General features: G+C 42.7%; 2 long non-coding RNA genes across 5 annotated transcripts in view; one reads left to right on the top strand and one right to left on the bottom strand.

Annotated features, from left to right (window-relative positions):
* LOC138748048 (uncharacterized) overlaps positions 1-26,461 on the top strand; it is an 81,078-nt gene that overhangs the window by 22,588 nt on the left and 32,029 nt on the right. The window lies entirely within an intron of this gene.
* The window catches only part of LOC138748063 (uncharacterized), an 89,583-nt gene continuing 84,568 nt past the window's right edge, over positions 21,447-26,461 (bottom strand). Inside the window, exon 4 of the long non-coding RNA XR_011347776.1 lies at positions 21,447-22,302. This is a non-coding gene — a long non-coding RNA (uncharacterized lncRNA). The remainder of the gene's footprint in view (positions 22,303-26,461) is intronic.

Raw genomic sequence — 26,461 nt, 5'->3', positions numbered from 1 at the left:
ACAAACACACACACACACACACACACACACACACACACACACACACACACACACACACACACACACACACACACACACACACACACACACACACACACACACCATCCTTTAAAGTGAAACATTAAAGTCTGCAGGTGCTGAGATTGTACTAAAAACATCAAGAAATGCTGAGAAACTCAGCCGGTCGTAAAGATATGCATCCGGTGTTTCGGGCCTGAGCCCTCCTTCAAGGTTTCAAGGTATAGTGGAGATCTCCCAGTGGCCACCCAATTCCCACTCCATTCCCCTTGCTGACATGTCTGTCCACGGTCTCACGCACTGCCACTTTGATACCACCCACAAATTAGAGAAACAATATCTCATCTTCCACCTGGGCACCCTCCAATCAGTTGGCATTAACATTGACTTCTCCGGTGTGTCCGTCAAACCTCCCAACCACCCCCATCTTCTTCCTTGTCACCTTTCCCCAACTCACTTTCTCTCTCTCTTGGCATTTCCCTTTGTTTCACAGAGCCAAAATACATTCTCACCTTTCCTCTTATCATATCCAATTAACATCTTTTGTCTGTTGGTCTGGACTCCTCCCTTTCCTATTTTCCCCCCTTTCTCTCTTCAGTCTTAAATCAGATGTCTTCCTGTTTTTTTGCTTATATGTTGAAGAAGTGCACATGTCCGAAATGTGGTTAATATATCTTTAGCTCCTATGGATTCTGTGAAACTTAGTTGAGTTCCTCCGCTATTTACTGTATATTTATAGTCCACCCTTTCAAACAGAATGATGGCATTGGATCCTTCCCAGCCTCACTGGAATTTTTCTGTTTTCTTTTGTTTGTTTGTTAGCATCAACTGTTTTGAGCTTCAACTACTCAGGTGCTTGTCAAAAAAATTGGTGGAGGGGGAACTGGCCATGGGAAGGAGCTAAACAGATGTGTCTTGGATGAGCTCTCCATGAAGAGTATTAAAAAGATGGTTTAAATGTTTTAAAATTAAGAATTTATTTCACTGTGAATAAACAAAATTATCACTAAGAAGCCAAGACAGGGCCCAATGTGTCCCTGAAAAAAGATCTCAGTTGAAGATAGCAGAAGAATGTATTTTGTGAAATCCCAAATTTATTTTTAATTTGATCACAATCTCCAATCCAGTAATCTGTGGCAAAATTAGTTTGCTAAAGTTCATTGGTCTGAATATTAATGGGTTAAATAGATCAGTGAAAAGGAAAAGGGTTTTGATACACTTAAAAAAAACTAAAGGCTGATGTGTTTTCTTGCAGGAAACACACCTTACTAAATTGGAGCATGCAAAATTAAAAAGGATGGGTGGGCAAGTAATATCATCTTCTTTCAGTTCAAAGGGAAGAGGAGTAGTGATTTTAATTAATAAAAATGTATCAGTAATAGTAGAAGCTGGAAGATTTGTGTGGTACATTGTAAAATTTACGCAGAATCTTGGACATCTATGAATATTTATACTCCAAATTATGATGATGAAACCTTTATGAAGGATATCTTTTTAAAAAAAGCAAAGGGTAGACAAAATATACTGGTGGGGGGGGGGGGGGGGATTTTATTTTATGTTTTGATCTGATATTGTGTAAATCAACGAGAACAGTAACCAGAGCAAAAGCCACAAATCCGATGCCATCATTTAAGAAGGATTTACATCTGATTGATATCTGGAGGCAATTCAATCCCACAAAAAGAAACTACTTGTTCTACTCAAGGGTCCATGATTCACATATAAAGATTGTTTTATTTCTTATGTCTGCACAGTTAAAAAGCAGAGCTAAAAACGGAATACTTGGCGAGACTATTATCAGACCTTAACTATTGCGATAGTGGAAAAACCAGAAAATCTGTACAAATGGCATCTTAGTGCCACATTGTTGAAAAGGACAAACTTCTGTGAGTTTATTAAGAGAGAGATAGAACTATTTTGTGACACAAATCTCCCTTCTACTGATAACAGTTTTTTGTTATGGGATACGCTTACACCTTATCTGAGAGGACAAATTAATTCTTACCCAAAAAATCTTAAAAGAGAATATAATACAGGATCGATGGTTTGGAGAAAGAGAAAATAGAACTAGAGAAAGAATATCAGAGGACGGTTTACAAGAAAAATGTAGACTTTGAGAGAATTAAAAATTGAGATATAACACATTACAAACATATAAAACAGAAAATAATTATTTTTAAAACTAAGCAAAATTTTAAGAATTAAGAATTAGGAGAATGAGCACACTTGTCATGGCAAGTGAAGTCAGAGGATTTGTCGAGGATGAAAAATCCAATTAAAACAGAAGCAAAAATTCTAACGTACAACCAAAGAGATTAATGATATTTTTAGAAGATATTATACAAAGCTATGTAAATCAGAATTTTTTAGGAGATCGTAATGAGATGGATGAGCTCCTAGCAAGCATCAAGCTTCCAAAATTAGAGGTAGAGAACAGACAGAGTTAGATGCCCCTTCCCCAAGAGAAGAAATTGAGAAAGCTCTGAACACTCTCCAAGCTATTAGGTCTCCGGGGGAGGATGGATTCCCTGAGTTCTATAGATAATTTAAGGATCTTTTTTATGCCTCTTATAATGGATGTGCTAGACCAGGTAGTGGAGACTCAGACTCTCTCAGATTCTTTTTCAACAGCTATTATTAGTGTTGCCAAAAAAAACAGGGACCCATTAAAAATGTCATCATACAGACCTATTTCACTTTTGAATGCTGATTATAGATATTAGTGAAGGCATTGGGCCAATAGTCTGGGACAATATTTACCCAAATTGATACATACAGTTCAGGTGGGATTTGTTAAAGGAAGACACTCTTCAAATAGTCTGGGTACATTATTTAATATAATACATATGGCTAAATCAAAGTTGGATTCCAGTATAACAGTCTCCCTCGATGTGAAAAAGGTATTCAACCACTTAGAATGGCATTGTTTATTTAAAACATTGCAGAAATTTGGAATAGGTAGAATATTCATAAATTAGATTAAAACTCTCTATCATAAACCACAGGCCAAAATTATAACTAAGAGTCAAATGTCAGCAGTTTTATCTCTGAGTAGATCGAGTAGATGGGGGTGTCCTCTGTCCCCAGTGCTTTTTATCTTTGCATTTGAACTGCTGGCAGAGATTATAAGGATAGATCTAGATATTAAAGGGTTCAAAGTTGGACAAGAAGAACATAAAATCAGCCTATTTGCTATATTTATCTGACCCAGCTGAGTCTTTGCATAAATTACAAGAAAAATATGGAAGAGTTTCAAGTTATAAAATTAATATGGATCAGAGTGAGATAATGTCATTGTCAAACTTTGATTTTGAAATATTTCAAACGGGAAGTCGATTTAAATGGAAAGTAGATGGAATTAGATACTTAGAAATAATGACTGACAATAACTTACAGAATATGTACTAATTAAATTATATTAGGGAAGACAGAGAGGGATTAGTAGAAATGGAAAGACTTGCTGATTACTTTGGAGGGAAGGGTTAACTATGTCAAAATTAAAGTGATGCCAAGATTACAATATCTTTTCCAAACACTGCCTATTTCTTTGTCAAAAAATGTCTTTAAATTATTAAATGATAGTATTAGGCAATTCGTATGGAATAATAAGGTACTGAGAATTTTCCTGGAAAGGTTAATGTGGGATTACAAAATAGGAGGACTTGGGCTACCAGAGTTGAGAAAGTATTATTTGTCAGCACAAGCCAGGTTTCTTTCATCTTTCTTTGAGGAAAACATCACCCCTCTTGGATTCAAATGGGATTATTCTCAATGAAAGAGGGGGCAACGAAGGATTTTATTTATAAGTGGAGAGTTAAGTAAACATGGATAATCCTATGATTAGAGTATGGCAAGAAATTAATGAGTGTATTGGGAAAAAAGCAAGGATATGTTTAAGAGGACCATTATAAGGATGTGTTGCTGGCTATGAATCTAGGTAACAGAATATTAAACTCATGATATGACAAAGGAATATGATACATTGAAGACAGCTATGCAGAAGGGATTCTTGTGTCTTTTGATCAACTAAAACAGAAATATGGAGTAGCTATTGGGACTTTCTTCGGTTTTCTCCAGCTAAGATAATTCCTGAGAGACAGGTGGGGACCAACGTTGATCCCACCTGAAATTAGTGAAATGGAATAAATGAATACACCTAAATTTATAACAAAAAATTATTATACTCTGCAAAGTGTAAGTGCAAAACCAGGTTCACATAAGTCAAGAGAGAGATAGGAGTCGGAGTGAGGTGTTGTACAACCAGAAAGTTGCTGGTCTGATTGGTGTTTGGATAGTATGACATCAATTATCAATGCAAGATATGGGCTGGTTCAGTATAACTTCCTACTCCAACTACATCTTACGCCACAAAAGCTACATAGATCAAAATCTGAAATATCGGAGATGTGGTTTAGATGTGGGATTGAAACAGAATTGTTTTTACATGTGACGTGGTCATGTTTGAAGATGAAGCGTTTTTTAGCCGGATATTGCGGAAGTATTAACAAGGATGACAGGGGTGGCCTTCGCAGGTGACTAGAGCTTTATCTCCTGCATAATTTTATTGAAATAAGAGATAAATTAACTCAATTCCAAATTTTTTTTTGTCAAAATAGCCTGAGCAGTGGCAAAAAAAATCTATTTCAACCTCTTGGAAGTCCGACTCTCCCTTGCTCATAGCATGATGGACAGCAGAGAAGAATAGTTGTATACCTATGGAAAAAAAATTACATATAATTTAAAGAACAAGTATGGCATATCTGTCAAGACATGGCAGCCATATTTGGATTATATAGGGGCCCAATTACAATTTAAAAAATAAGGATAATAACAGATGTGGCTATAGAATAAACAAATGTGACTTCCTCATATAGACTTTTTAAAATATAATTAATGTAGGTGTGAGCTCTGATGGGGTGCGGATTTATATTTGTGGAAGGGGGAGGGGTTTTTCTATGTTAGTTTTTTGTATGAAAATGTTTAATATATTGCAAAATTGAAGATTTTATTATGTCTATTTAAGAAAAATCGAAATGAAATGTTCAAAAAAGAAGGGGTGGAAAGATGAGATTTTTTTTTAATATAACGCAACGATTTGTTTTGACCCCAGAATGTGAAGACAGAAGGTATTGGAGGAAATTGAGTAATAAATAGTTTGTGAAAGGGAATTTAAAGTGAAAAATTGAAAGATTTGGCTGAAGAACAAGATGACTTGGTGTGTTATTGTCAGAGAGGGACACTGCACAGAAACTGCCCCTTCAGACCACCAAGTTCATGCAACCATCAACCAGGCACTTAAACCAATCCGACATTAATCCCATTTTTATACTCCACACATTCTCATCAGCTTCCCACAGAATCTGTCACTCACCAGCAGCTATTTACAGTGCCCAGTTAACCTTGCTGTCCACACACCTTTGGAATGGGGCAGGAGATTGGCACATACAGAGGAAATCTGTACACTTTCACGGAGAGTATGCAATGAAGGAGGTGGGAGTTAAATCCGGATCTCTGATGCTGTGAAGCATTATCTTCATTTGTTGTGTCATCGAGCTCTTTCAAAGATATGGTGTGGACATAGATCTTTTTTCTGTGCTCTAGGTTATTTGAGTCTATAACCTTTATAGATCTCCTCTGTCCATGTCTTTCAACATTAGAAATGTTTCATTGAGATTCCACAAAATCCCCCCCCCCCCCACAATTCTCCTAAATTCCATGATAACCCTTTTATTCCCAGGATCATCCCCTTTGAACTTCTCGAACTTCAGCATCTTTTCTAAAATGAGGAGCCCCAAACTGCTCGTAATGCTCCAAGTGAGGTCTTACCAGTGCCTTATAAACCTTCAACATCACATCCCTGCTCTGATATTCTATTCCTCTTGAAATGAACGCCAGCATTGGATTTGACTTCTTCACCATCATCTCAACCTACAAATTTACCTTCAGGCTATCTTGCACAAGGACTCCCAGGCCCCTTTGCATCTGGGTCTTTTCAATTTTCTCCACATTTAAAAATTAGTTTGCCCGTTTATTTTTGTCTACCAAAGTGCATGACTGTACAGTTTCCAACATGCTATTTAGTTTGCACACTTCTCTATCCATTCTCCTATTCTGTCAAAGTCTTTCTGCAGCCTCTGTATTTCCTCTACACTACCTATTGCTCCGCATATCTTCGTATTATCCTCAATCTTGGCCACAAAGCCATTCATTCCATTATTCAAATCATTAATATACAACATACGAAGAAACAGCCCCAACACCAACCAACCCCTGAGGAACTCCACTGGCAATTGGCAGCCAATCAGAATATGATGATTGTATTCCAACTTTCTGCTTCCTGCCAATCACCCAATGCTCTTTCTCATTATATCATAGACTCTTAAAAGGCTTCATGTGCAGCACCTTGTTAAAGGCCTTCTGAAACTCCAAATACACAACATCTACTGCATCGCCCTTATCCAGCGTGCCTTTCACTTCCTCAAAGAATTCTAATAGATTTGTCAAGCAAGGAAACCATCCTGGATTTGCCCTATCTTGTCATGTGCTTCCAAGTACACTATAACCTCATCCTTGACAATCAACAACATCTTCCCAACTACTGACGTCAGATTAACCGGCCTATCATTTCCTGCCTGCTGCCTCCCTCCCTTCTTCATTAGTGGCTTGACACTTGTGATTTTCCAGTCCTCCGGGACCATGCCAAAATCTATTAATTTGTTATATAGAAGGGATGGATGGAAGAGTTTTGAAGACCATTCTCTGTGAAGAATGTGGAGAATATCCAGCAGAAGAGGTTTGAGGGATATGTCTGCTGATCCAGAAATAGTTATTGGGAGATGTAGGTTGACAACATATACACTGTGAAAGGTCTGAGGGAGTCAAATTGTGGTGGAGTTTTTGGTCTTTTTTTTCAGGGAGGAAGAGAAAGATTTAAAATGGACCTAAGTGGCACCTTTTCCACACTGGGAATGAGCTGTCATGCTTGCCAACTCCACCTCTGGTCTTCCCAGCCCTCCCCTCCCACTCTGATCCATCAGGCCACCACTACCTCCTCCTGCGCCCCCCCCCCCATGTCCCAACACCTCACCAGTGGGCTCTCCCTCCTATATCCACCCACAACTTCATGCCTGTGGAAATGTACTCCTTCCCCTGCACCTCCTTCCCACCAACCCTCCCTCCATTTTATTCAGGCACATGCTGACATATTGATCATACCTTGATGAAGAGCTCAGGACCAAAAGGTTAGTTATGTAGCTTTATCTTTGCCAAATGCAGGGCTCTGTCTGACCTGTTGAGTTTCTCAGGCATTGGGTTTTTACTACATGGAATGAACTGCCAGAGAATGAGTGGAGGCAGATGTAAATATAATATTTAAAAGACATTTGGACAGGTACATTTACTGGAAAGAAATATGGGGAAAAAGAAGATAAATGGGATGTTTGTGATGGGCAAGTTGGGCCAAAGGATTGTTTCAGTGCTGGAATACCCTATGACTAAATTTGTGGAAATTTGTCATTTTTTATATGATGCTGCCAAGAGAGAAGACATTTTGTGACAGGAGCCGTCAATGACAGATCCTTAATGGACAAGAGTTTATGCAGGTACAGGAAGGGAGACATTGCAGGTGTCCCTCTCTCTCAGACTAGGTGGACAAGAATATAGTTAGACTGGAGCAGCACCAGCCAGCCCTTGCTTTTAGACGTGAAGGTCGTGGGAAGCATCCCACAGTAGGAACTACACAGCTGGGCTGAAGGTTCCCTGCACCAATAAGTAAAGATTGTCTTAATGGAAATGACTCTTTGCCAACAGACTGCATAAATGTAAACCAAAAAAAATCCTGTTTTGAAATTAAGTTCTCCAATTTTCACAGGACAACGTTTTTTTTCCCAAAAGTTTTGGTTCCTGAAAAGAAAATGGGGACTATGATAGACAACGTCAAGCTGAACACAGGATCATTTCATTTTTGTTGTATCGCGTCGGAAGTTGGAGAAACATTAAATTGACTTTTATTAAATTTAATATGTTTAATCACATAATGATGCTGGCACATTGCGTGTTCAATTGTCCTTAAAATATTTTGCCACTGATTTTTGTTTGTACTGAGCATCTGATGCCCCTCACGTCAATGTCCAACAATAATCAGCCATCATTGATTGATTCTAGTTGCCCAAACAGTGATTTTCCATGGTCGCAACATCCTGGCGAAACCTTTCACCATGTTCGTCACTGACTGCACCAAGATCAGCAGGGAAGATGTCCAAGTCCAAATGTGGAAAATGAATTTTCAATGACATGTTGCACTACAGAGTTTTGCCTGCTTCAAGTAGACTTAAAATATGACAGGAATCACAAATACAGGTTATATCTAAAAAATGGAACCTAATAGAAACATTTTAAGGTGATTTTCATGATCAGCAGCCCAAACCTATAAAACCAAAAGTGTTCAGGAAGAAAAAATATTTGCTGTCCAATGTTTTCATCCCTCAACCAGCATCAGTAAAGAAATATAATGTAGGCATTTAGCCAGTTCATCCTGTGCTCAGGTTGTTTTCTTCATTGCATCAATAACATTACAAAAAAAGGCATTTTGTTATCTGTAAATAACTTGGGTATATTCTCAGGTTGTGGTTAGTGCTATATAAATGCAAGTTATTTTGGTTTGCAATAGAAGATCCATCATTGAGAAAGCAGGAGTGGTTCTTGATCCTCCCAACATTCTGTCATCTATGGAGTTTTTGGAGCCTGCCACCTGTCCGCTGGAACCACTGGGAGTGAGTGCCGCAGGTGAAATTGCCTGGAAAGATATTTATCCAAAGGGCTGTGTATCAGTGGTGAGGTGACCCCATGTGTAAAATGAAATGGAATGAGGCAAAAAACAAACAATGCCTTCCACTCTCTCCTCCCCACCGCCACCCATCAGCCCCAATCCTTTCCATTAGACATTACCAAATTACACTGTATTTTTATGAGCTAAAAATATCAAGAGTAAGTCTCATAGGTGAAGTTAAAACACTTCCCTGTCACCAGAGGAAGAGAGGCTTCAAATTGACTGGCCTTCGTGCAGTTTCTTGTCCAAGGAAAAATAGCCAAGGGATCTGACTGCCACCTCTGATTGGTTCATTCTACAAAATTGCTGCCATGTTGCATGCAATTTCTCTTCATCTTTACCCTCTTGAAGACATGACTGTACTGCATTGTTGACTGAAAGCAAAAGAAAAGGCTTACTGGAAATGCTTGTGATATTGCAGAATCCTTCACACCCAAAGTGTTTACGTTTAAGATTTACACATACAGCACAGTAACAGGCCTTTCCATCCATGGGCCCATGTCCCCCCACATACACCAATTAACCTTTAATCCCCCAATGTTTTTAACAGCAGGAGGAAACAGGAGCACTTCAAGGAAACCCACGCAGATACGAGGGGAACGTACAAACTTCTTACAGACAGTGTCGGATTCGAACATGAGACTCTGGCGCTATAATAACATTACCCTAACTAACCCGTGAATGAAAATCTATTTATAAGCAAGAACCCACAAACAGTGATGGTTGAATGGCAAATATCAGCCAGGACACCTGAAAACATTCCCTCTTCGTCAATAGAATTGCCATCTGTCTAAGACAGTTAGGGAGCTTGATTTGGCATTGCATATTCATATTTGTGAACAGATCAAGAGTATCTTAGTTCCAGGGCTTCCTGTACTGAGTACTCTAAAATAACAGCATAGAGCATAGAGTGGATGGAGCCAAAGGTTCACCAAGAATCACTTTCTGTTCACATAGTGACTGTGCACGAAAGAGGGATGTTTGTTGTCTGGATAAAACGATGCACTTGTTCTCACAACATAACTCTTGACTCCTCCAACAATGGGAAATTGCAAAACATTTTTTTGATTTCAGGGACTGGTATATCAAAGATATTGGAGCAAAAGGAATACCAAGGCTGAGGAAGATGTTAAGCACCATTTAAGTGAGATGACCGTGCAGCAGTGGAAAAGCATCAACAGTCAATACAATTCCTGATTCCACTTAACAATTTATATGGATATTCATGCAAAGCTAATTTAAGATTTTTGTTCTAGTTTCTCTATGGGCTTATTACACCAGGCTGGTGTTCATCGACTTCAGCTTGGTGTGAAATACGATTATTTGCCAGAGGCTGGTGGAGAAGCTGTCCTCGCTGGGACTCCACACTGCTCTCTGTAACTCGATTCTGGACTTGCCAATGTAAAGGCTGTAGTCTACCGGGTCGGTAGCAGAAAGTCGAACACCGTCACGCTGAGCACTAGCACTCTTCAGGGCTCTATGCTCAGCTGCTCCTGTTCATGCTATTGACCCGCGACTGCATCGCCAGATCCAGCTCCAACAGTGACATCAAGTTTTCAGATGACACGACAGTCGTCAGCCTCATCAGCAACAACAATGAGCCGCACTACAGAGAGGAGGTGGAAAATCTTGTGAAATAGTACGAGCTGAGATTCAATGTGGACAAGATGAAGGAGATCATCGTGGACTTCTGGAGGACGAGAAATGACCACTCTCCACTTCACACCAACAGCTCTATAGTTTAGAGAGTGGAGAGCACCAACTTCCTTGGAGTTCACTTAACTAGTGACCTATCGTGGTCATATATCATATCCTCACTTGCCAGGAAGGCGCGATTGTGACTGCACTTCCTAAGAAGACTGAAGTGGGCAAGGCTACCGGCCACCATTATGCCTCTACAGGAACATCTAACAAGAGTGTCCTGTCTGGGAGAGAAATGGATCGGAGGTCAATCCACAGGACCATAAGAGTGGCAGAGAGGATCACTGAAGTCTCCTTCGACCCCATCAATGTGATCAACTGGGATTGTTGTCTGAAGAAGGTGCACAAAATCATTGAGGACCCCCCTCCATTCTGCACTCATCATCTTTCAACTGCTCCCATCAGGGAAGAGATACAGGAGTATCAGAGATAGCACCACCAGGCTGTGAGAATGTTGAATGACCAAAGGAACTGCTCACACTAACCATCCGAGAATCTCACATTCACAAAACAATATTTATTTGTTTATATTTAAATACTTAATTTTTTTTAAAAAATGTATACATACAGCACAGTTACAGGCCATTTGGGCCCATGAGTTCATGCTGCCCATTTTGCACCCAATTAACCTACAATCCTGGTACATTTCAAATGATGGCAAGAAACCGGAGCCCCCAGGGAAAACCCATGCAGACACGGGGAGAGTGTACAAACTCCTGACAGACAGTGTGGGATGGAACCCTAGTTCCGATCGCTGGTGCTGTCAAAGTGTTACGGTAACTGCTACATAAACTGTGCTGCATATGTATTGCATATGTATTGTCTGTCTGTATGTATGTGAGTTATGTCTTGTTCTGTACCAGTGTGTTTTGCACCGAGGACCAGAGAACACTGTTTCGTCAGATAACAAGAAACTTGGCATTACTTGATTTGACTTGACTTGAGGTTTGAGGAGAGCGAGACTTTTCTCCCTGGAAAGTGGAAGGTTATGGTTTGCCCTCACCAAAGTGTTTGTAATCATGAGGGGTGTAGGTAGGTTAAATAGTCGCTGTCATTTTCCTAGGGTAGGAGAGTCTAAAACTTGAGGGTCTGGATTTAAAGGAGAGAGGCAAAAGATTTTAAAGGGACCTGAGAGAGAACTTTTTCCACAAAGTTAGTGCTGGGTATACAGAATGAATGGCCAGATGTGGAAGAGGCAAGTATAATTTCAACAAGGGCGGCATAGTTGGCACTGCGGTGAGCGCAACGCCTTTACAGCCCCAGCGATCGGGACCAGGATTTGAATCCCACGCAGTCTGTGAGGAATTTGTATGTTCTTCCCGTGTCTGCGTGGGTTAGGGTTAGGGTTAGGGGGCTCCAGTTTCTTCCCACCATTCAGCACAGACTCATGGTCCGAAATGACCTGTTACCATTATGTCTAAATTTGTTTAAAAATTTAAAAATTAAAACATATTTGGATGTGTTCAGAGTCACAGTGGACAAATTAAATTGGACCAATTTAGATTGACAACTTGGCAGGCATGGACAATTTTGGCTGAAAGGCCTGTTTCCATGCTGCATATCTTAGACCGTCAACTCTGTTGCCTTTCTATGCTCCTTTATGGTGGAAAAGGACGGGAAATGCACAATGTCAATTCCTCTATAATTTTAGTTCTATTTGTGGCTTGTGGGATCTTGCTGTGCCCTAATCAGCTGCTGTAATTTTTATGTGAATGCCTCTGTTTCAAATGTGCTTCATTTCCAATAAAACCCTCTGAGAACGCAACAGAAAGCAGGGGTTTGCAGGGGGGATATTTACTATCTACCCACACAGACCAGATTGTGATGACCAGTGCTAAACAATTCCTAACGTCGCGGTCAACAATTCACTGCTGGTTTCCCCAACTGAAGTCAAGCATTGGGCTCCTTGCAGAGCTCCTGCTGGAGCCTTAAGATTGAAATATTATCTGTGCTAGACTGGACCTGAAGTATTGCTTCTCTGTTACTTCAAGCGGAAGAAGTTGCAATAGGGAATGTCAAGCTTAGATTTTTTTAAATTGCTTGCGTGTTTTAAGTCTTTATGTTTTCTGAATGTTTTTACAATTTTTAACAGAGAAACATTTATACAGATGTCAAGTTCCTGGACTAGTATCTGGATGGTTTGGAGACAAATGGTTCAATACACCAGGACAGCTGGAAGTTTAAATTCATCATCAAATAAATGAGTATCTTTAATAGTGAAATAACCCAATTGTAAAAACCCATCCTGTTCACTGAGGTGCTTTAGAAAGGAAATTAATCTTTGTTACTCTTAATTGTTTCTTATTATGAGGACAATGAAGAATAGACAATACATACGTTGGCACTGAAATGATAGCCAGTGAATTAATAAAATTTAAACCCAAACTTTTGAATGTCAGGAGCACACTGACTTTTTGACAGAAATAAAGCATGAAAATCTGCAGACACTGAATTTTTAACAGTTTGGCTCAGCACAGAATCTATCTTGGCCGATTGTTAGAGAAGCTTACTTTACTCAGTCCAGTACATCACCAGGGAAAACTCTCCCCAATATTGAGAACATCTGCAGGGAGCACTGCTGTCGGAGAGCAGCAGCAATCATCAAGGATCCACACCACAGGACGTGCTCTGTTCTCACTGCAACCATCAGGAAAGTGGTAGAGGTGCCACAAGACTTGTACCACAAGGTTCAGTTGCTACCCTCCACCATCAGACTCCTCAATAACAAACTCAATCAGAGACTCATTTAAGGATTTGTACTTCGCTCATTATTTATTAATGAACATTTATACTTCTGTATTTACATTTCTCTCTTTCTTCTTAATGCAGTTTACAGTATTTAGAAATTTTGCCTACCCCGCAGGAAAAGAGAAACTCAGACTGATATGATGTAATGTATGTACCCTGACAAAAAATTTAAATGTTGAACTTTTGGGGGGGGGGGATGGGGGAGAAGGATCTTGGCATGCCCGAGTGTGCTCACATTATGTTGTGAGGTGTCCTGGCTGAGGCACAAGGTCCTGCAGTGAGGGGTCGAGCTGGCTGTCTGAACTATTGCCCGAATTTATTTGGAAATTGGCAGCAATTGTAGGCTTCTCGTTGCTGGCCACCAAGCCTGTCCCAGTGCACGATAATGAGATAAAATAACAGGGCAATATTCAGGTTCAGTGTATTAATTTATAGCATGAGATATTTTGGCACATTTCTGACATATTTTGGATCAATCCTAAAATGAAAGGATTGTTACTTCAGAGTAAGGAAAGGATGCTTTTGCCTCCCACAGTCCCTGCCCTTAACTTTCAGCCCCGCAGTGACCTCTTTCTACAAAGCTTTCATTGATTCACATACAAAATGCTGGGCTTAATGCAAATAGTCTCTCGTTTTCATTCTCCAACCTCTCGCTAACTCTTTATTCAGCAAGCTACTGCATGATAGAAGTGGTCAACAGCTGTGTGGCCTTTGTTGAAGTTTTTCCTCCTTCCTTGTACCTTTGATTCAAAGGACCTGCTCCTTTGTGTCCCTGTGCTAAACTCCAACCACTGTTGCTCTGTACTAAGGAACTATGAGGTGCTTTTTATAACAATGCCTCACTAATAAATGAATGACTAACAATATGCCATCTCCTTTTGTACTTAAGGTTTCCCAGTGCAGTTGCGGAATCAGAATCAGGTTTATTGTCATGGGCATGTGTCACAGCATGTAGTATTGTGCATTACAGGTAGAAAATTGCTATAAATTACAGTTCTGCAAATAAAATATTTAAAAATAAATACTTATTGCAACAAAAGAGGAAAAAAATGAGCTAGTATGTCAAGGTCCATTGTTCATTCAGAAATCTGACGGCAGAGGGGAAGAAGCTGTTTTCGTAATGTTTCGTGCGAGCCTTCAAGCTCCTGTACCTCCTTCCTGACTGTAGCATGGCCTGGGTAGTGAGGGTCCTTGAGGGCAGAGGCTCCTTCAGGCACCACCTATTAAGAATGTACTTACTGGAGTGAAGATTAATGCCCATGACGGCGTTGACAGAGTTCATAACCCTCTGTAGGCTTTTCCTGTCCTGTGCATTGGCACCTCCATACCAGACAGTGGTGCAACCAGTCAGAATGCTCTCCAGGGTACACCTGTGGAAATTTGCAAATGTCTTTGGTGACATTTGATGACCAAATCTGAAGAAGGCTTTTAGTATGCTGGCCTTTATCAATCATTGCATGGAATATAGGAGTTGGGTGGTGATGTTGAGACTGTATAAGACGTTGGTGCGGCCTAATTTGGAGTTCTGTGTGCAGTTCTGGTCGCCTAATTATAGGAAGGATATAAACAGAGTGGAGAGAGTGCAGAGAAGGTTTACCAGAATGTTACCTGGGTTTAAGCATCTAGAGTATAGGGAGAGATTGGACAGATTAGGTCTTTATTCTTTGGAGCGTAGAAGGTTGAGAGGGGATTTGATAGAAGTATTTAAGATTATGAAAGGGATAGACAGAATGGATGTGGATAGACTATTTCCGTTAAGAGGAGGAAAGATTAAAACAAGAGGACATGAGTTAAGAATTAAGGGGCAGAGGTTTAGAGGTAACATGAGGGGGAACTTCTTTACTCAGAGAGTGGTAGACGTGTGCAATGAGCTTCCGGGAGAAATAGTGGCGGCGGAGTCAATTGTATTATTTAAGAAAAGGTTGGACAGGTATATGGATGAGAAGAAGATGGAGGGTTATGGGCATTGTGCAGGGAGGTGGGACTAGAGAGGGGTGTTTGGTTCGGTGCGGACTAGAAGGGCCTAATGGCCTGTTTCCGTGCTGTAAATTGTTATGTTATGTTATGTTATGTTAAATCTCTTCAAACTCCTCATGATGTGTAGCCACTGGCGAGCTTCCTTCATGGTTGCATTGACACACTGGCCCCAGGATAGATCTTCAGGAATGTTGACACCGAGGAATTTGAAGTTCTTGACCCTCTCCACTCCTGACCCCTCAATGTCTGATTTGTGTTCTCCTGATTCCCTCATGAAGACCACAATCACTTCATTAGTTTTGCTGACGTTGAGTGTAGGGTTGTTGTGACACTACTCAACTATTGCTTTCCTGTATGCTTCCTCATTGCCATTTGTGATTCTGCCAATATCCGTAGTATCATTGACTAATTTAGAGATGGCATTTGAATTGTGCCTAGCCACACTCATGGGTGTAGAGAGAGAGGTGGGGGAGGTGACAGGCACTCCTGTTTCTGACTGAAATATTCTGCATTCACCCTTCTGGCTTTCAAGCACTCAGATTGCAATACTCAGTTGCAATTTACTTTCAGAGGTGCCACCTTGCCAATGAGGCATTGGAACTGCGGTCACATCTGCTCTGGTATTCTTCCACAAAGAATTGAGTGTTCTTCTGCGTGATGAACCCAGTTTTTAAATTTCTACCAATATCGCCAGTGATGTATCTCAGCAGTTGTGCCCAACCTCTGTGACATTTCCCTGTAACTCAGTAAACTATAAAAAATAATTACTGGTATTAAAGTATTGCTGAGTTCCAGTTTGCATTACCCTGTGTTATTTATGGCAGCAAAAATGAATAATAAGCTATGAATTGCTCTGGGCGATACTAACATTGCTAACTCTATGTGTCCAGCACCCAGTGCTGCAAACTATGTAATTGGCTTCGTTGCTTGTTAAGTTGAGAAGCTACTGGTCTACACAATGGCAGGATGGGCAACCCTGCTCGACTTTGCACCATGCAACGGATCCATTTTCCCTGAAGAAACGGAACTGAATGTTTGATTCCCTGCATCTTCTATCTCCTGACCAGCCATCAAGATTGATGTCTTGCTGCTGGTTTTCTGCCAAGCACTGCACACTTTAAAGATTGTGGCCCTTCTACAATTGCTGGATTAAGCTGCTCCAGAATCTGCTTGATCCATTGAGAATGACATCGGACCACTTGCAGCACTTCTTTCCAGGAGTAAATTAATGCAATGCTGTTTCATACATCTGTTTGACCAACTTTGTCATTTTTTACACCAGAACCAAGTGAAGTCCCATTTATGAACAAGGCTCCTTTGCATCCCAGGTATATAACAATCTATTTATGACACAAGGACACGAATAATATGTTAGGTTGCATCCATCTATGCATCATGGATAAAGGTGCCACGCAGGTGCACACAAATTAAGTGACCCACATGACAGTAAAATGTTAAAGCATGAATAATTAAGAGCATGCTATTTGCTTAAGGCTATGCACAGAAATGCACAAAAGCCTAATTGTGTCCATTTTCCTAGGAGTCCTTTAGCAACAGGCACCCATGCATGAATTGTGCTTGATCAAGACATTGATGCATGTATTCTGAATAAAGACCTTGTTCCGTTACTTCCACTTCCTTATTCATCCTCCTCCAACGACTCAAGCAGACAAATGTTTTGCTTCATGTGGAAGGTATCAGGCTGGATAAAAAAGTGGCAGTGGACAGAACACATGAAATGTCACACAAGATTGCTTTCTGCCTGCCTTAAGGCAAACAAAGTATTGCCTTTAGAGTCTCCTGGCATCCCTCACTATAAGGGAGAAAGAGGAGCAGAAGAGAGCCCCTTCAGAGTTACTGAGTGTCCGTGGATTCACCTCCGGCGCTCCCGCCTCCCCCCTCGGCAGCAGCACAGTCCCTTGATCGATCCATTGGCAACCTGAGCTCCAGATCCAAACCTCCAATGTGATCAGGAAGCCTTCAGTCCCCGAGACCCTCAAGGGCCCTTCTTGCCCTCAGCACCCTCTTGAATCCTGGCTCCGAAACTTGGTTCCCTTAAACAAGTCTCCAGCAGCTCACAGCCCGTGTGGGTCCATTGGCCGCAGAGCCCCTCGATGGTTCACTGCCATGGTCACATTCCCTTTAGGGTTATGTCCTTTGCTTCTCCTGGAGTGTTCTTCCCATTTCTGGTGCCCTACTTCCCAGAGTTTGCTACCCCTTGTGGACGCTGCCAAGCACGGACACTGCCATCTCGAGCACAGACCTCCGTGGCTGAAGGATTTTACTTACAAACACCATCAGATTCTTTAACAGGCCATTTAAAACCTGTAAAGGACACCTGCATTAGGACCAGGCAGTTGAAGTCTTCGAAGCAGCCATGTGTATTTGCTCCCTGCTCTCCCCGTGTGAAGAATGAACCCTATAAATTTGGGATTTCGTGATCTAAAATTCAGCCATTCTCAACTGCGGTCCAGCTCAACCCCTCAGGCCCACAGCACTTTTAGATAAAAATCTTACTTAACATGAATTTTGTTTTATGTAGCGGGTGGGAGAGAAGTACGGAAGAAACCAAAACTTGACTGCTTCACAGGGAAGGGGGTTTGGACATAAACTTTGAGCAGAGTCCTCAGGGGACCATAACTAAGAAAATATTGATAATAGCTGGACTAAAAGACCAGCAAGCCAGCTTTATCCTGGCAGTCACTCCTGGACCAAATATGTACCAGTCATGTTGTCTTAAGCCTTATTTTACTGCTAATATAGCTCAGAAATGAAGGGCGAAGCTCATTACAAATTTACTACTTTATCAATCACCTTTCTCAACAAAATTTAATAGACTGCAATTAAACTATTCACCCAACCACAGGAATGAGGTAATTAAATATTGTTGGAGTTTTCAATTAATTGTCATTGAGTTTTGTTCAATGTCAATTAATTGACCACATACATACTAATAATTAAAAAAAACTAATTTAATAAAATTAGTTTCTAAATCTCCATTGATGAGATCGACCTATTCATTTATTAAAATTTCTTGAATAAATCAAAAGGTTGGACCAATTTTAAACATTTGACCTGAAGGTGCATTCATTGATGCTGACATCGTCAAGTTTCCACTGCTTTCATTTCTTGTACTTGCAGTGTTATCTCGACGTGATCAACATTCGTAGACACTTATTAACAGTACTGAGAAAGCCAGTACAGGTTGTTTCTCTATTATCTGGCACTCTATGGTCCAGCGTCTTCCGTAGTCTGGCATATTTTGAATCTGCCGCCATGAGTACAAACTCCTTACAGACAGCGTGGGACTTGAACTCCAGTCCCTATCGCTGGCGCTGTAAAGGCATTGTGCTCACTGCTACGCTAACCTGCCACCCCATGGTATTATTTCCTGTCTTAAGCTTTGTTCTACCTTTGGTATATTTACACAGGGGGTTCCCTTAGGGTACAATTTCTGTCTTCGGGCATTTTCTGTGGTCCGGCAAGGTCCTAATGTCATCGGATTAAAGACATACATCTTGTAGACAATCATGAGGCCATTTTTACAGATATTTCTGACATTGGCTGCAGAAGTGGCAATTTCTAAATTTGTTGTGTGGTTTCAGAAAGTATCAGTCACCCTTGAGCTGAAATGTGGAGATATGTAATCACTCTCAATTTTGATAAGCAGTATGTCCATGCTCTGGGCATCAGCAGGGATATGTCTATTTGTAGAGTGGAACACGGAAGTCTGCAGATGTCATGATTGTTGTAGAAACACACCAAAATGCTGGAGGAACTCAGCCGGTCTTTTCAGCGACCATAAAAAAGCAAAATTATATCGTGGACGTTTTGGGCCTGAACCCTTCTTCAAGGAATGAATCAGACCCAAAACATCAGCTCTATATCCTAGCTTTTTATGAACTCTGAAAAGACCAGCTGAGTTCCTTCAGCATTTCAGTGTGCTTTTACTAGGTCTATTTGCAATCTAAATCTCTGGTGGTGAGTGTATAATTCATCTTCATCTGCATTGCGGTTAAGGGTGGAATACGGCAAGCAGGAGGCAGTTTCCTAATGCACGTTTGCTCAGTTCAAATTTCATTCCCAGCAACTCTGAAATCCACCTGGTCTTGGATTTCAAAACTTGCATTGTACTGAGTTCTCAGTTAGGTTTGATCAAATGTCTAATCTGAGGTTTATTGCTCTTAAACAGAATTGGATTCCAATTGAGTTTCAGATTTCAGGGTACATAGATGATATTATATGGAACCCTAAGATTCTTCTTCCCGTGGGCCAGGCAGAATTACACTTCCTGGTAGTGCAAAAAAAAAACTACTCATCGTACACATGTAAACAAATAAAGAGCTGTACAAGACAGGGAGAAAAAAAAATCATTAACTTTCAAAATTAGGAGTCCTTAAATAAGTCCCTGATTGAGTTTATTGTCGAGAAGTCAGATGGTGGAGGAGTAGCAGCTGTTTCCTGAACCTGGGGGTGTGAATCTTGTGGCGATACACCACTAGCCTACTGCAGGGAGCGATCTCTGTACCTTCAGGAAGACCACCAGAGGACAAACTATACCTGGCTGGCTGTCAATCAGCCGACCTGAATAGACCCCTAGGGGGCTAACTCCACCGGCCGGCTGTCAATCACCTAAGTGGGATAGAGTCCTGAGCCAGTCACTTGGGACCCACCATCATAGCCACTATTGCAGCAGAGACCTTTAGCCAAATGAAGCCTGTTGTACAGTCTTCAGGTTTGTGTCTGCTCACTGCTGCTCATTGCATCACAGCACTTATACCTCTTTCCTGATGTAGCAAAGAGAACAGAGCATTTGCTGGGTTGCTGCTACTTCCTGAGGCAGCATTTCCTGTAGATATTCTCGATGGTGGGGCGAGTTTTGACTGTGATGACCTGGGCAGTGTCCACTACCTTTTGCAGGGCTTTAGGCTCAAGGGTATTTAGATTAGAGTTTATTGGATTTTAGATGACCCCATCAGAGGGAAACTGCTGTCACTGAGATGGAAGAGTATCTTGGTGAACCTGCCGGTCCCATTGCAATAGGTACTTCATACCCTGCACAATCTGTTCTCAGAAACTCCTCGAGAAGTGTAATCTAGGTGACCTTTTGCTTGACCTCAATGAAATCTAGTTTGCCAGGCAAAGGTTAATAAGTGGAAGATTCAAGATTCCTTTTCTTGTAATAGTACAGAACATGTAATGCTACATAAAATTGCCTTCTGCCTGCCATGAGGCAGACAAAGAGTCAATGTTAGTGCCGCCCGTTGCCCCTTACAGTGCAATAGAAACAGAAGCAAAGAAGAGTCACTGAGTGCCCATGGATTCACCTCCAGCCCTCCCGCAGCCTCTGACGCCTCACAGGCTCCTGTTTGAGCCAACGGGCACTCAAGAGCTAGATCCCAACCTCCCGCAAGAAGAAACCACATCCACTTTAAATGCACTCCTACATTGACACATGGCAAAATTCACTTACCAATAGAATATTTGAAACAAACTGAAGAAATCAAGACATGTTTGTTGAAACCAGCTATCAATATCAGTCCGAAAGTCCCACATGCTCGTTTGAATATTCCGTTCAAACCCTTATTTCATTATATCATGGAACATGTTATGTGAGGGGAGTCTAATCATTCCAATCTTTAAATAAAGGGATTGACCTTACTTGTAGAAGAATGTTCACCAATATCCTATCAACCCTGCAGACACGGGGAAGACATACTAACTCGTTAGACATACTAACTCGTTAGACACAGTGCCGGATTTGAATTCGTGTCACTGGTGTAATAGAGAAATCTTATTTAGGGTTGTTCTTCCACATGTATTGCAAAGTATTATGACCATGTGTGAATGTGTGTATGTCTGAATGGATGCGTATGCGGTCATGTGCATGTATCTGCAACTTCATGTGTGCCATGCCACTGGGTGTATCTGCTAGCATGCATTTGGGTGTCTGTGCATGAATTTGCATGTTCATGCAATCATTTTCATATTTGCATATGAACAAAATTCTATATTTTCATGATGTGTGAAGACAAATAACTTGTTTGGAATAAGGTGTGTATGTGAATCAGACTAAGTTAAAATCAGGATGATATTCACCTGGAAAACCGGCTTTTTTTCCTCTAAGTCACGCTGAGAGAATCAGAATCAGGTTTATTGTCATAAAAATGTCTCACAGAATTTATTGTTTGGCTCCAGGATTATTGGGCAGAACAAGGTACAAAAATTACTATAAATTCAATTTTTGTAGATACAATATTTAAAAATAAATTATGAAATAAGAAAAAAAGTGAGGTGGAGTTTGTGGTTCATTGTCCATTTAGAAATCTGATGGCAGAGGAGAAGAAGCTGTTTTTGTACCATTGGGTGATCGTCTTCATGCTCTTGAACCACCTTCCTGATGGTAGCAGTGAAAAGAGGATATAGCCTTGGATGGGAGGATCGTTGAGGAAATCGCTTTGTTGAGGCACTGCCTCTTAAAGATCTCCTTAATGAATTGAAGATTAATGTCCCTGATGGTGCTGGCCATGTTTACAACTCTCTGTAGCCTGTTTCTGTCTTCTGCATTGGCACCTCGATTCAGGCACTGATGCAACCAGTCAGAATGCTCTCCACAGAACACCCATAAAAATTTGCAAGAGTCTTTGGTGACATACTGAATCTCTTCAAATTCCTAATGAAATACAGCTGCTGGCGTGCTTTCTTCACGATTGCATCAACATGATGGTCCCAGGAAAGATCTTCAGAAATGTTGATACTGAAGAATTTGAAGTTTCTTACCCTCTCCACTGCTGACCCTTTGATGAGGATTTTACCCTCTCCACTTCTGACCCCATGAAGAGGACTGGTTTGTGTTCTCCTGGTTTCTCCTCCTGAAGTGCAAAATCAGTTCCTTAGTTTTACTGATATTGAGTGGAAGGTTGTTTTTGTGATCAATCTCACTATTGTATGTTTCCTCCTCATTGCCCCCTACGATTTTTGCTGAAACTGTGGTGTCATCGACAAATTTGTAGGTGGCATTTGAATTGTACCTAGAAAAAATCAAAGAAATAAGGAAGTCAATTAAAAGTTCTCTGAATCTTCAAACTCCTCTTTCTAATCCTCATTTTCCAAAGGACAGTTGCAACTGAGATTTCCTACTTATTGAAGGATATTATTTAGGTTTGGGGAAAAGAAAACTCTTGGCACAGGGAAAGCAGCGGTTGCCCCGGCCCCGATCCGGGCAGAGGGTAGGCGGCGGCGGCCCCGATCCGGGCAAGAGCAAAGGGGAGATGGCGGCCCCGGCCTCGGTCGAGTGAGGCAGGCGGAGGCCCCAGTCCGGGCAGAAAGTAGGAGGCGGCAGCCCCAATCCGGGCACAGAGAAAGCAGCGGCGGTCCTGGCCCCGGTCCGGGCAGAGGGTAGGCGGCGGCGGCCCCGATCCGGGCAAGAGCTAAGGGGAGGCGGCGGCCCCGGCCTCGGTCGAGTGAGGCAGCTGGAGGCCCCGGTCCGGGCAGAAAGTAGGAGGCGGAGGCCCCAGTCCGGGCACAGGGAAAGCAGCGACGGCCTCGGCCCCGGTCCGGGCAGTATGGACCGACCTAGGAGGGGAGGCAGACCCCTCCAGCCCGGGTAAGAAACCTGCATAGGAGAAGGCCACTCCGATATAAAACCTACGACCCAAGGACCTCGCTGCCACGTCCCAGCTTGCTTGGCTACGGCACACGAAACATGGGTGTAAAGGGTGGGGCCATTACTGCGCGCACTGCACTCCACCTAAAAGCTCCTTTGTGCAGGCCCGAGGACAGGTCCACGTCCTCCCCCTCCACATCCTCCCCCTCAAAAGATGCTCACAAACTCAAGCTAGCATGCTGGAACATCAGAACCATACTAGACAAGGCTGACAGCCACCGACCTGAACGTCGGTCTGCCCTCATTGCACATGAACTCCTCAGACTTGACATCGACATAGCCGCTCTCAGTGAAGTCCGCCTTGCAGATGTAGGCAGCCTCCAAGAATGCGGCGCGGGCTACACACTCTACTGGTCTGGCAAGCCTATGGATGAACGACGCCTATCTGGTGTAGGCTTCATGGTCAAGAACTCCATTGCCTCCAAACTCGAAAACCTCCCGACAGGCCACTCGGACCGGATCATGTCCATGCGACTCCCCCTTCAAAACAAGTGTCGCATCACCCTCATCAGTGACTATGCTCCAACCCTCCAGGCGGAACCAGCAGAAAAGGACAAGTTCTACACTGACCTGCGCAACCTCATTCAACGCACCCCTACAGCCGACAAGGTTGTCATCCTTGGCGACTTCAACGCACGCATCGGCAAAGACTCAGAAACCTGGCCAGGAATCCTGGGCAAGCATGGTGTCAGCAAGTGCAACGACAACGGGCGCCTCCTGTTGGAGCTCTGCGCAGAACAGCGGCTTGTCATTACAAACACCCTTTTTCAGCAGAGGGACAGCCTGATGACTACCTGGAAGCATCCCCGATCCAAACACTGGCACCTCCTGGACTACGTCCTGGTGCGAGAAAGAGACAAACGAGATGTGCTCCACACCAGGGTCATGCCCAGCGCGGAATGCCACACTGACCACTGGCTGGTTCGCTGCAAGCTCAACCTTCACTTCAAGCCAAAGCCCAGGAACAGTAAAGCCCCCAGAAAGAGGTTCAATGTTGGAAACCTGCAGTCAGACGAAGTGAGAGGAAACTTCTAGGCAAACCTCAAAGCAAAGCTCGATGATGCAATCCGCCTCATGGACTCATCCCCTGAAACCCTCTGGGATCAGCTGAAGACTACCATACTGCAATCCACTGAAGAGGTACTGGGCTTCTCCTCCAGGAAAAACAAGGACTGGGTCGACGAAAACAGCCAGGAAATTCAGGAGCTGCTGGCAAAGAAGCGAGCTGCCCACCAGGCTCACCTTACAAAGCCGTCCTGGCCAGAGAAGAAACAAGCCTTCTGTCGCGCATGCAGCCATCTTCAGCGCAAACTCCGGGAGATCCAAAATGAGTGGTGGACTAGCCTTGCCAAGCGAACCCAGCTCAGCGCAGACATTGGCGACTTCAGGGGTTTTTACGAGGCTCTAAAGGCTGTTTACGGCCCCTCACCCCAAGTCCAAAGCCTGCTGCGCAGCTCAGATGGCAAAGTCCTCCTCAGCGACAAGATCTCCATCCTCAACCGATGGTCAGAACACTTCCAATCTCTTTTCAGTGCCAACCGCTCAGTCCAAGATTCCACCCTGCTCCAGCTCCCTCACTAGCCCCTCAGGCTAGAGCTGGATGAGGTCCTCACCCGGGAAGAGACATATAAGGCAATTGAACAACTGAAAAGTGGCAAAGCAGCAGGTATGGATGGAATCCCCCCCAGAGGTCTGGAAGGTTGGCGGCAAAACTCTGCATGTCAAACTGCATTAGTTTTTCAAGCTTTGTTGAGACCAAGGAAAACTGCCTCAGGACCTTCGTGATGCCATCATCATCAACCTGTACAAAAACAAAGGCGAGAAATCAGACTGATCAAACTACAGGGGAATCACGCTGCTCTCCATTGCAGGCAAAATCTTCGCTAGGATTCTCCTAAATAGAATAATACCTAGTGTCGCCGAGAATGTTCTCCCAGAATCACAGTGCGGCTTTTGCGCAAACAGATGAACTACTGACATGGTCTTTGCCCTCAGACAGCTCCAAGAAAAGTGCAGAGAACAAAACAAAGGACTCTACATCACCTTTGTTGACCTCACCAAAGCCTTCGACACCATGAGCAGGAAAGGGCTTTGGCAAATACTAGAGCGCATAGGATGCCCCCCAAAATTCCTCAACATGGTTATCCAACTGCACGAAAACCAACAAGGTCGGGTCAGATACAGCAATGAGCTCTCTGAACCCTTCTCCATTAACAATGGCATGAAGCAAGTCTGCGTTCTCGCACCAATCCTCTTTTCAATCTTCTTCAGCATGATGCTGAACCAAGCCATGAAAGACCTCAACAATGAAGACGCTCTTTACATGGCAGTCTCTTCAATCTGAGGCGCCTGCAAGCTCACACCAAGACACAAGAGAAACTTGTCCCTGAACTACTCTTTGCAGACGATGCCGCTTTAGTTGTCCATTCAGAGCCAGCTCTTCTGCGCTTGACGTCCTGTTTTGCGGAAACTGCCAAAATGTTTGGCCTGGAAGTCAGCCTGAAGAAAACTGAGGTCCTCCATCAGCCAGCTCCCCACCATGACTACCAGTCCCCCCACATCTTCATCGGGCACACAAAACTCAAAACGGTCAACCAGTTTACCTATCTCGGCTGCACCATTTCATCAGATGCAAGGATCAACAACGAGATAGACAACAGACTCGCCAAGGCAAATAGCGCCTTTGGAAGACTACACAAAAGAGTCTGGAAAAACAACCAACTGAAAAACCTCACAAAGATAAGCGTATACAGAGCCGTTGTCATACCCACACTCCTGTTCGGCTCCAAATCATGGGTCCTCTACCGGCATCACCTACGGCTCCCAGAACGCTTCCACCAGCGTTGTCTCCACTCCATCCTCAACATTCATTGGAGTGACTTAATCCCTAACATCGAAGTATTTGAGATGGCAGAGGCCGACAGCATCGAATCCACGCTGCTGAAGATCCAACTGCGCTGGGTAGGTCACGTCTCCAGAATGGAGGACCATCGCCTTCCCAAGATCGTGTTATATGGCGAGCTCTCCACTGGCCACCGTGACAGAGGTGCACCAAAGAAGAGGTACAAGGACTGCCTAAAGAAATCTCTTGGTGCCTGCCACATTGACCACCGCCAGTGGGCTGATATCACCTCAAACAGTGCATCTTGGCGCCTCACAGTTCGGCGGGCAGCAACCTCCTTTGAAGAAGACCGCAGAGCCCACCTCACTGACAAAAGACAAAGGAGGAAAACCCCAACCAACCAATTTTCCCCTGCAACCGCTGCAACCGTGTCTGCCTGTCCCGTATCGGACTTGTCAGCCACAAACGAGCCTGCGGCTGACGTGAACATTTACCCCCTCCATAAATCTTCGTTGCGAAGCGAAGCCAAAGAAAAGAAACATTAAATTGAATTAATTTTCCAACTGCTTTTGGGTTGATCATATCATGTCTATAACTTGATATTAATAATATCCCCTTGTCGCCTTTAACACTCTTTGCTGATTGTAAATTTTTAACATTCTCAATTTTTTCCCTCATTTCT

Source organism: Narcine bancroftii, chromosome 1 (assembly GCF_036971445.1).
Source record: "Narcine bancroftii isolate sNarBan1 chromosome 1, sNarBan1.hap1, whole genome shotgun sequence".
Lineage (NCBI taxonomy): Eukaryota > Metazoa > Chordata > Chondrichthyes > Torpediniformes > Narcinidae > Narcine > Narcine bancroftii.
The sequence above is the reverse complement of the archived record's forward strand: the minus strand, read 5'-3'. Positions and strand labels throughout refer to the sequence as shown.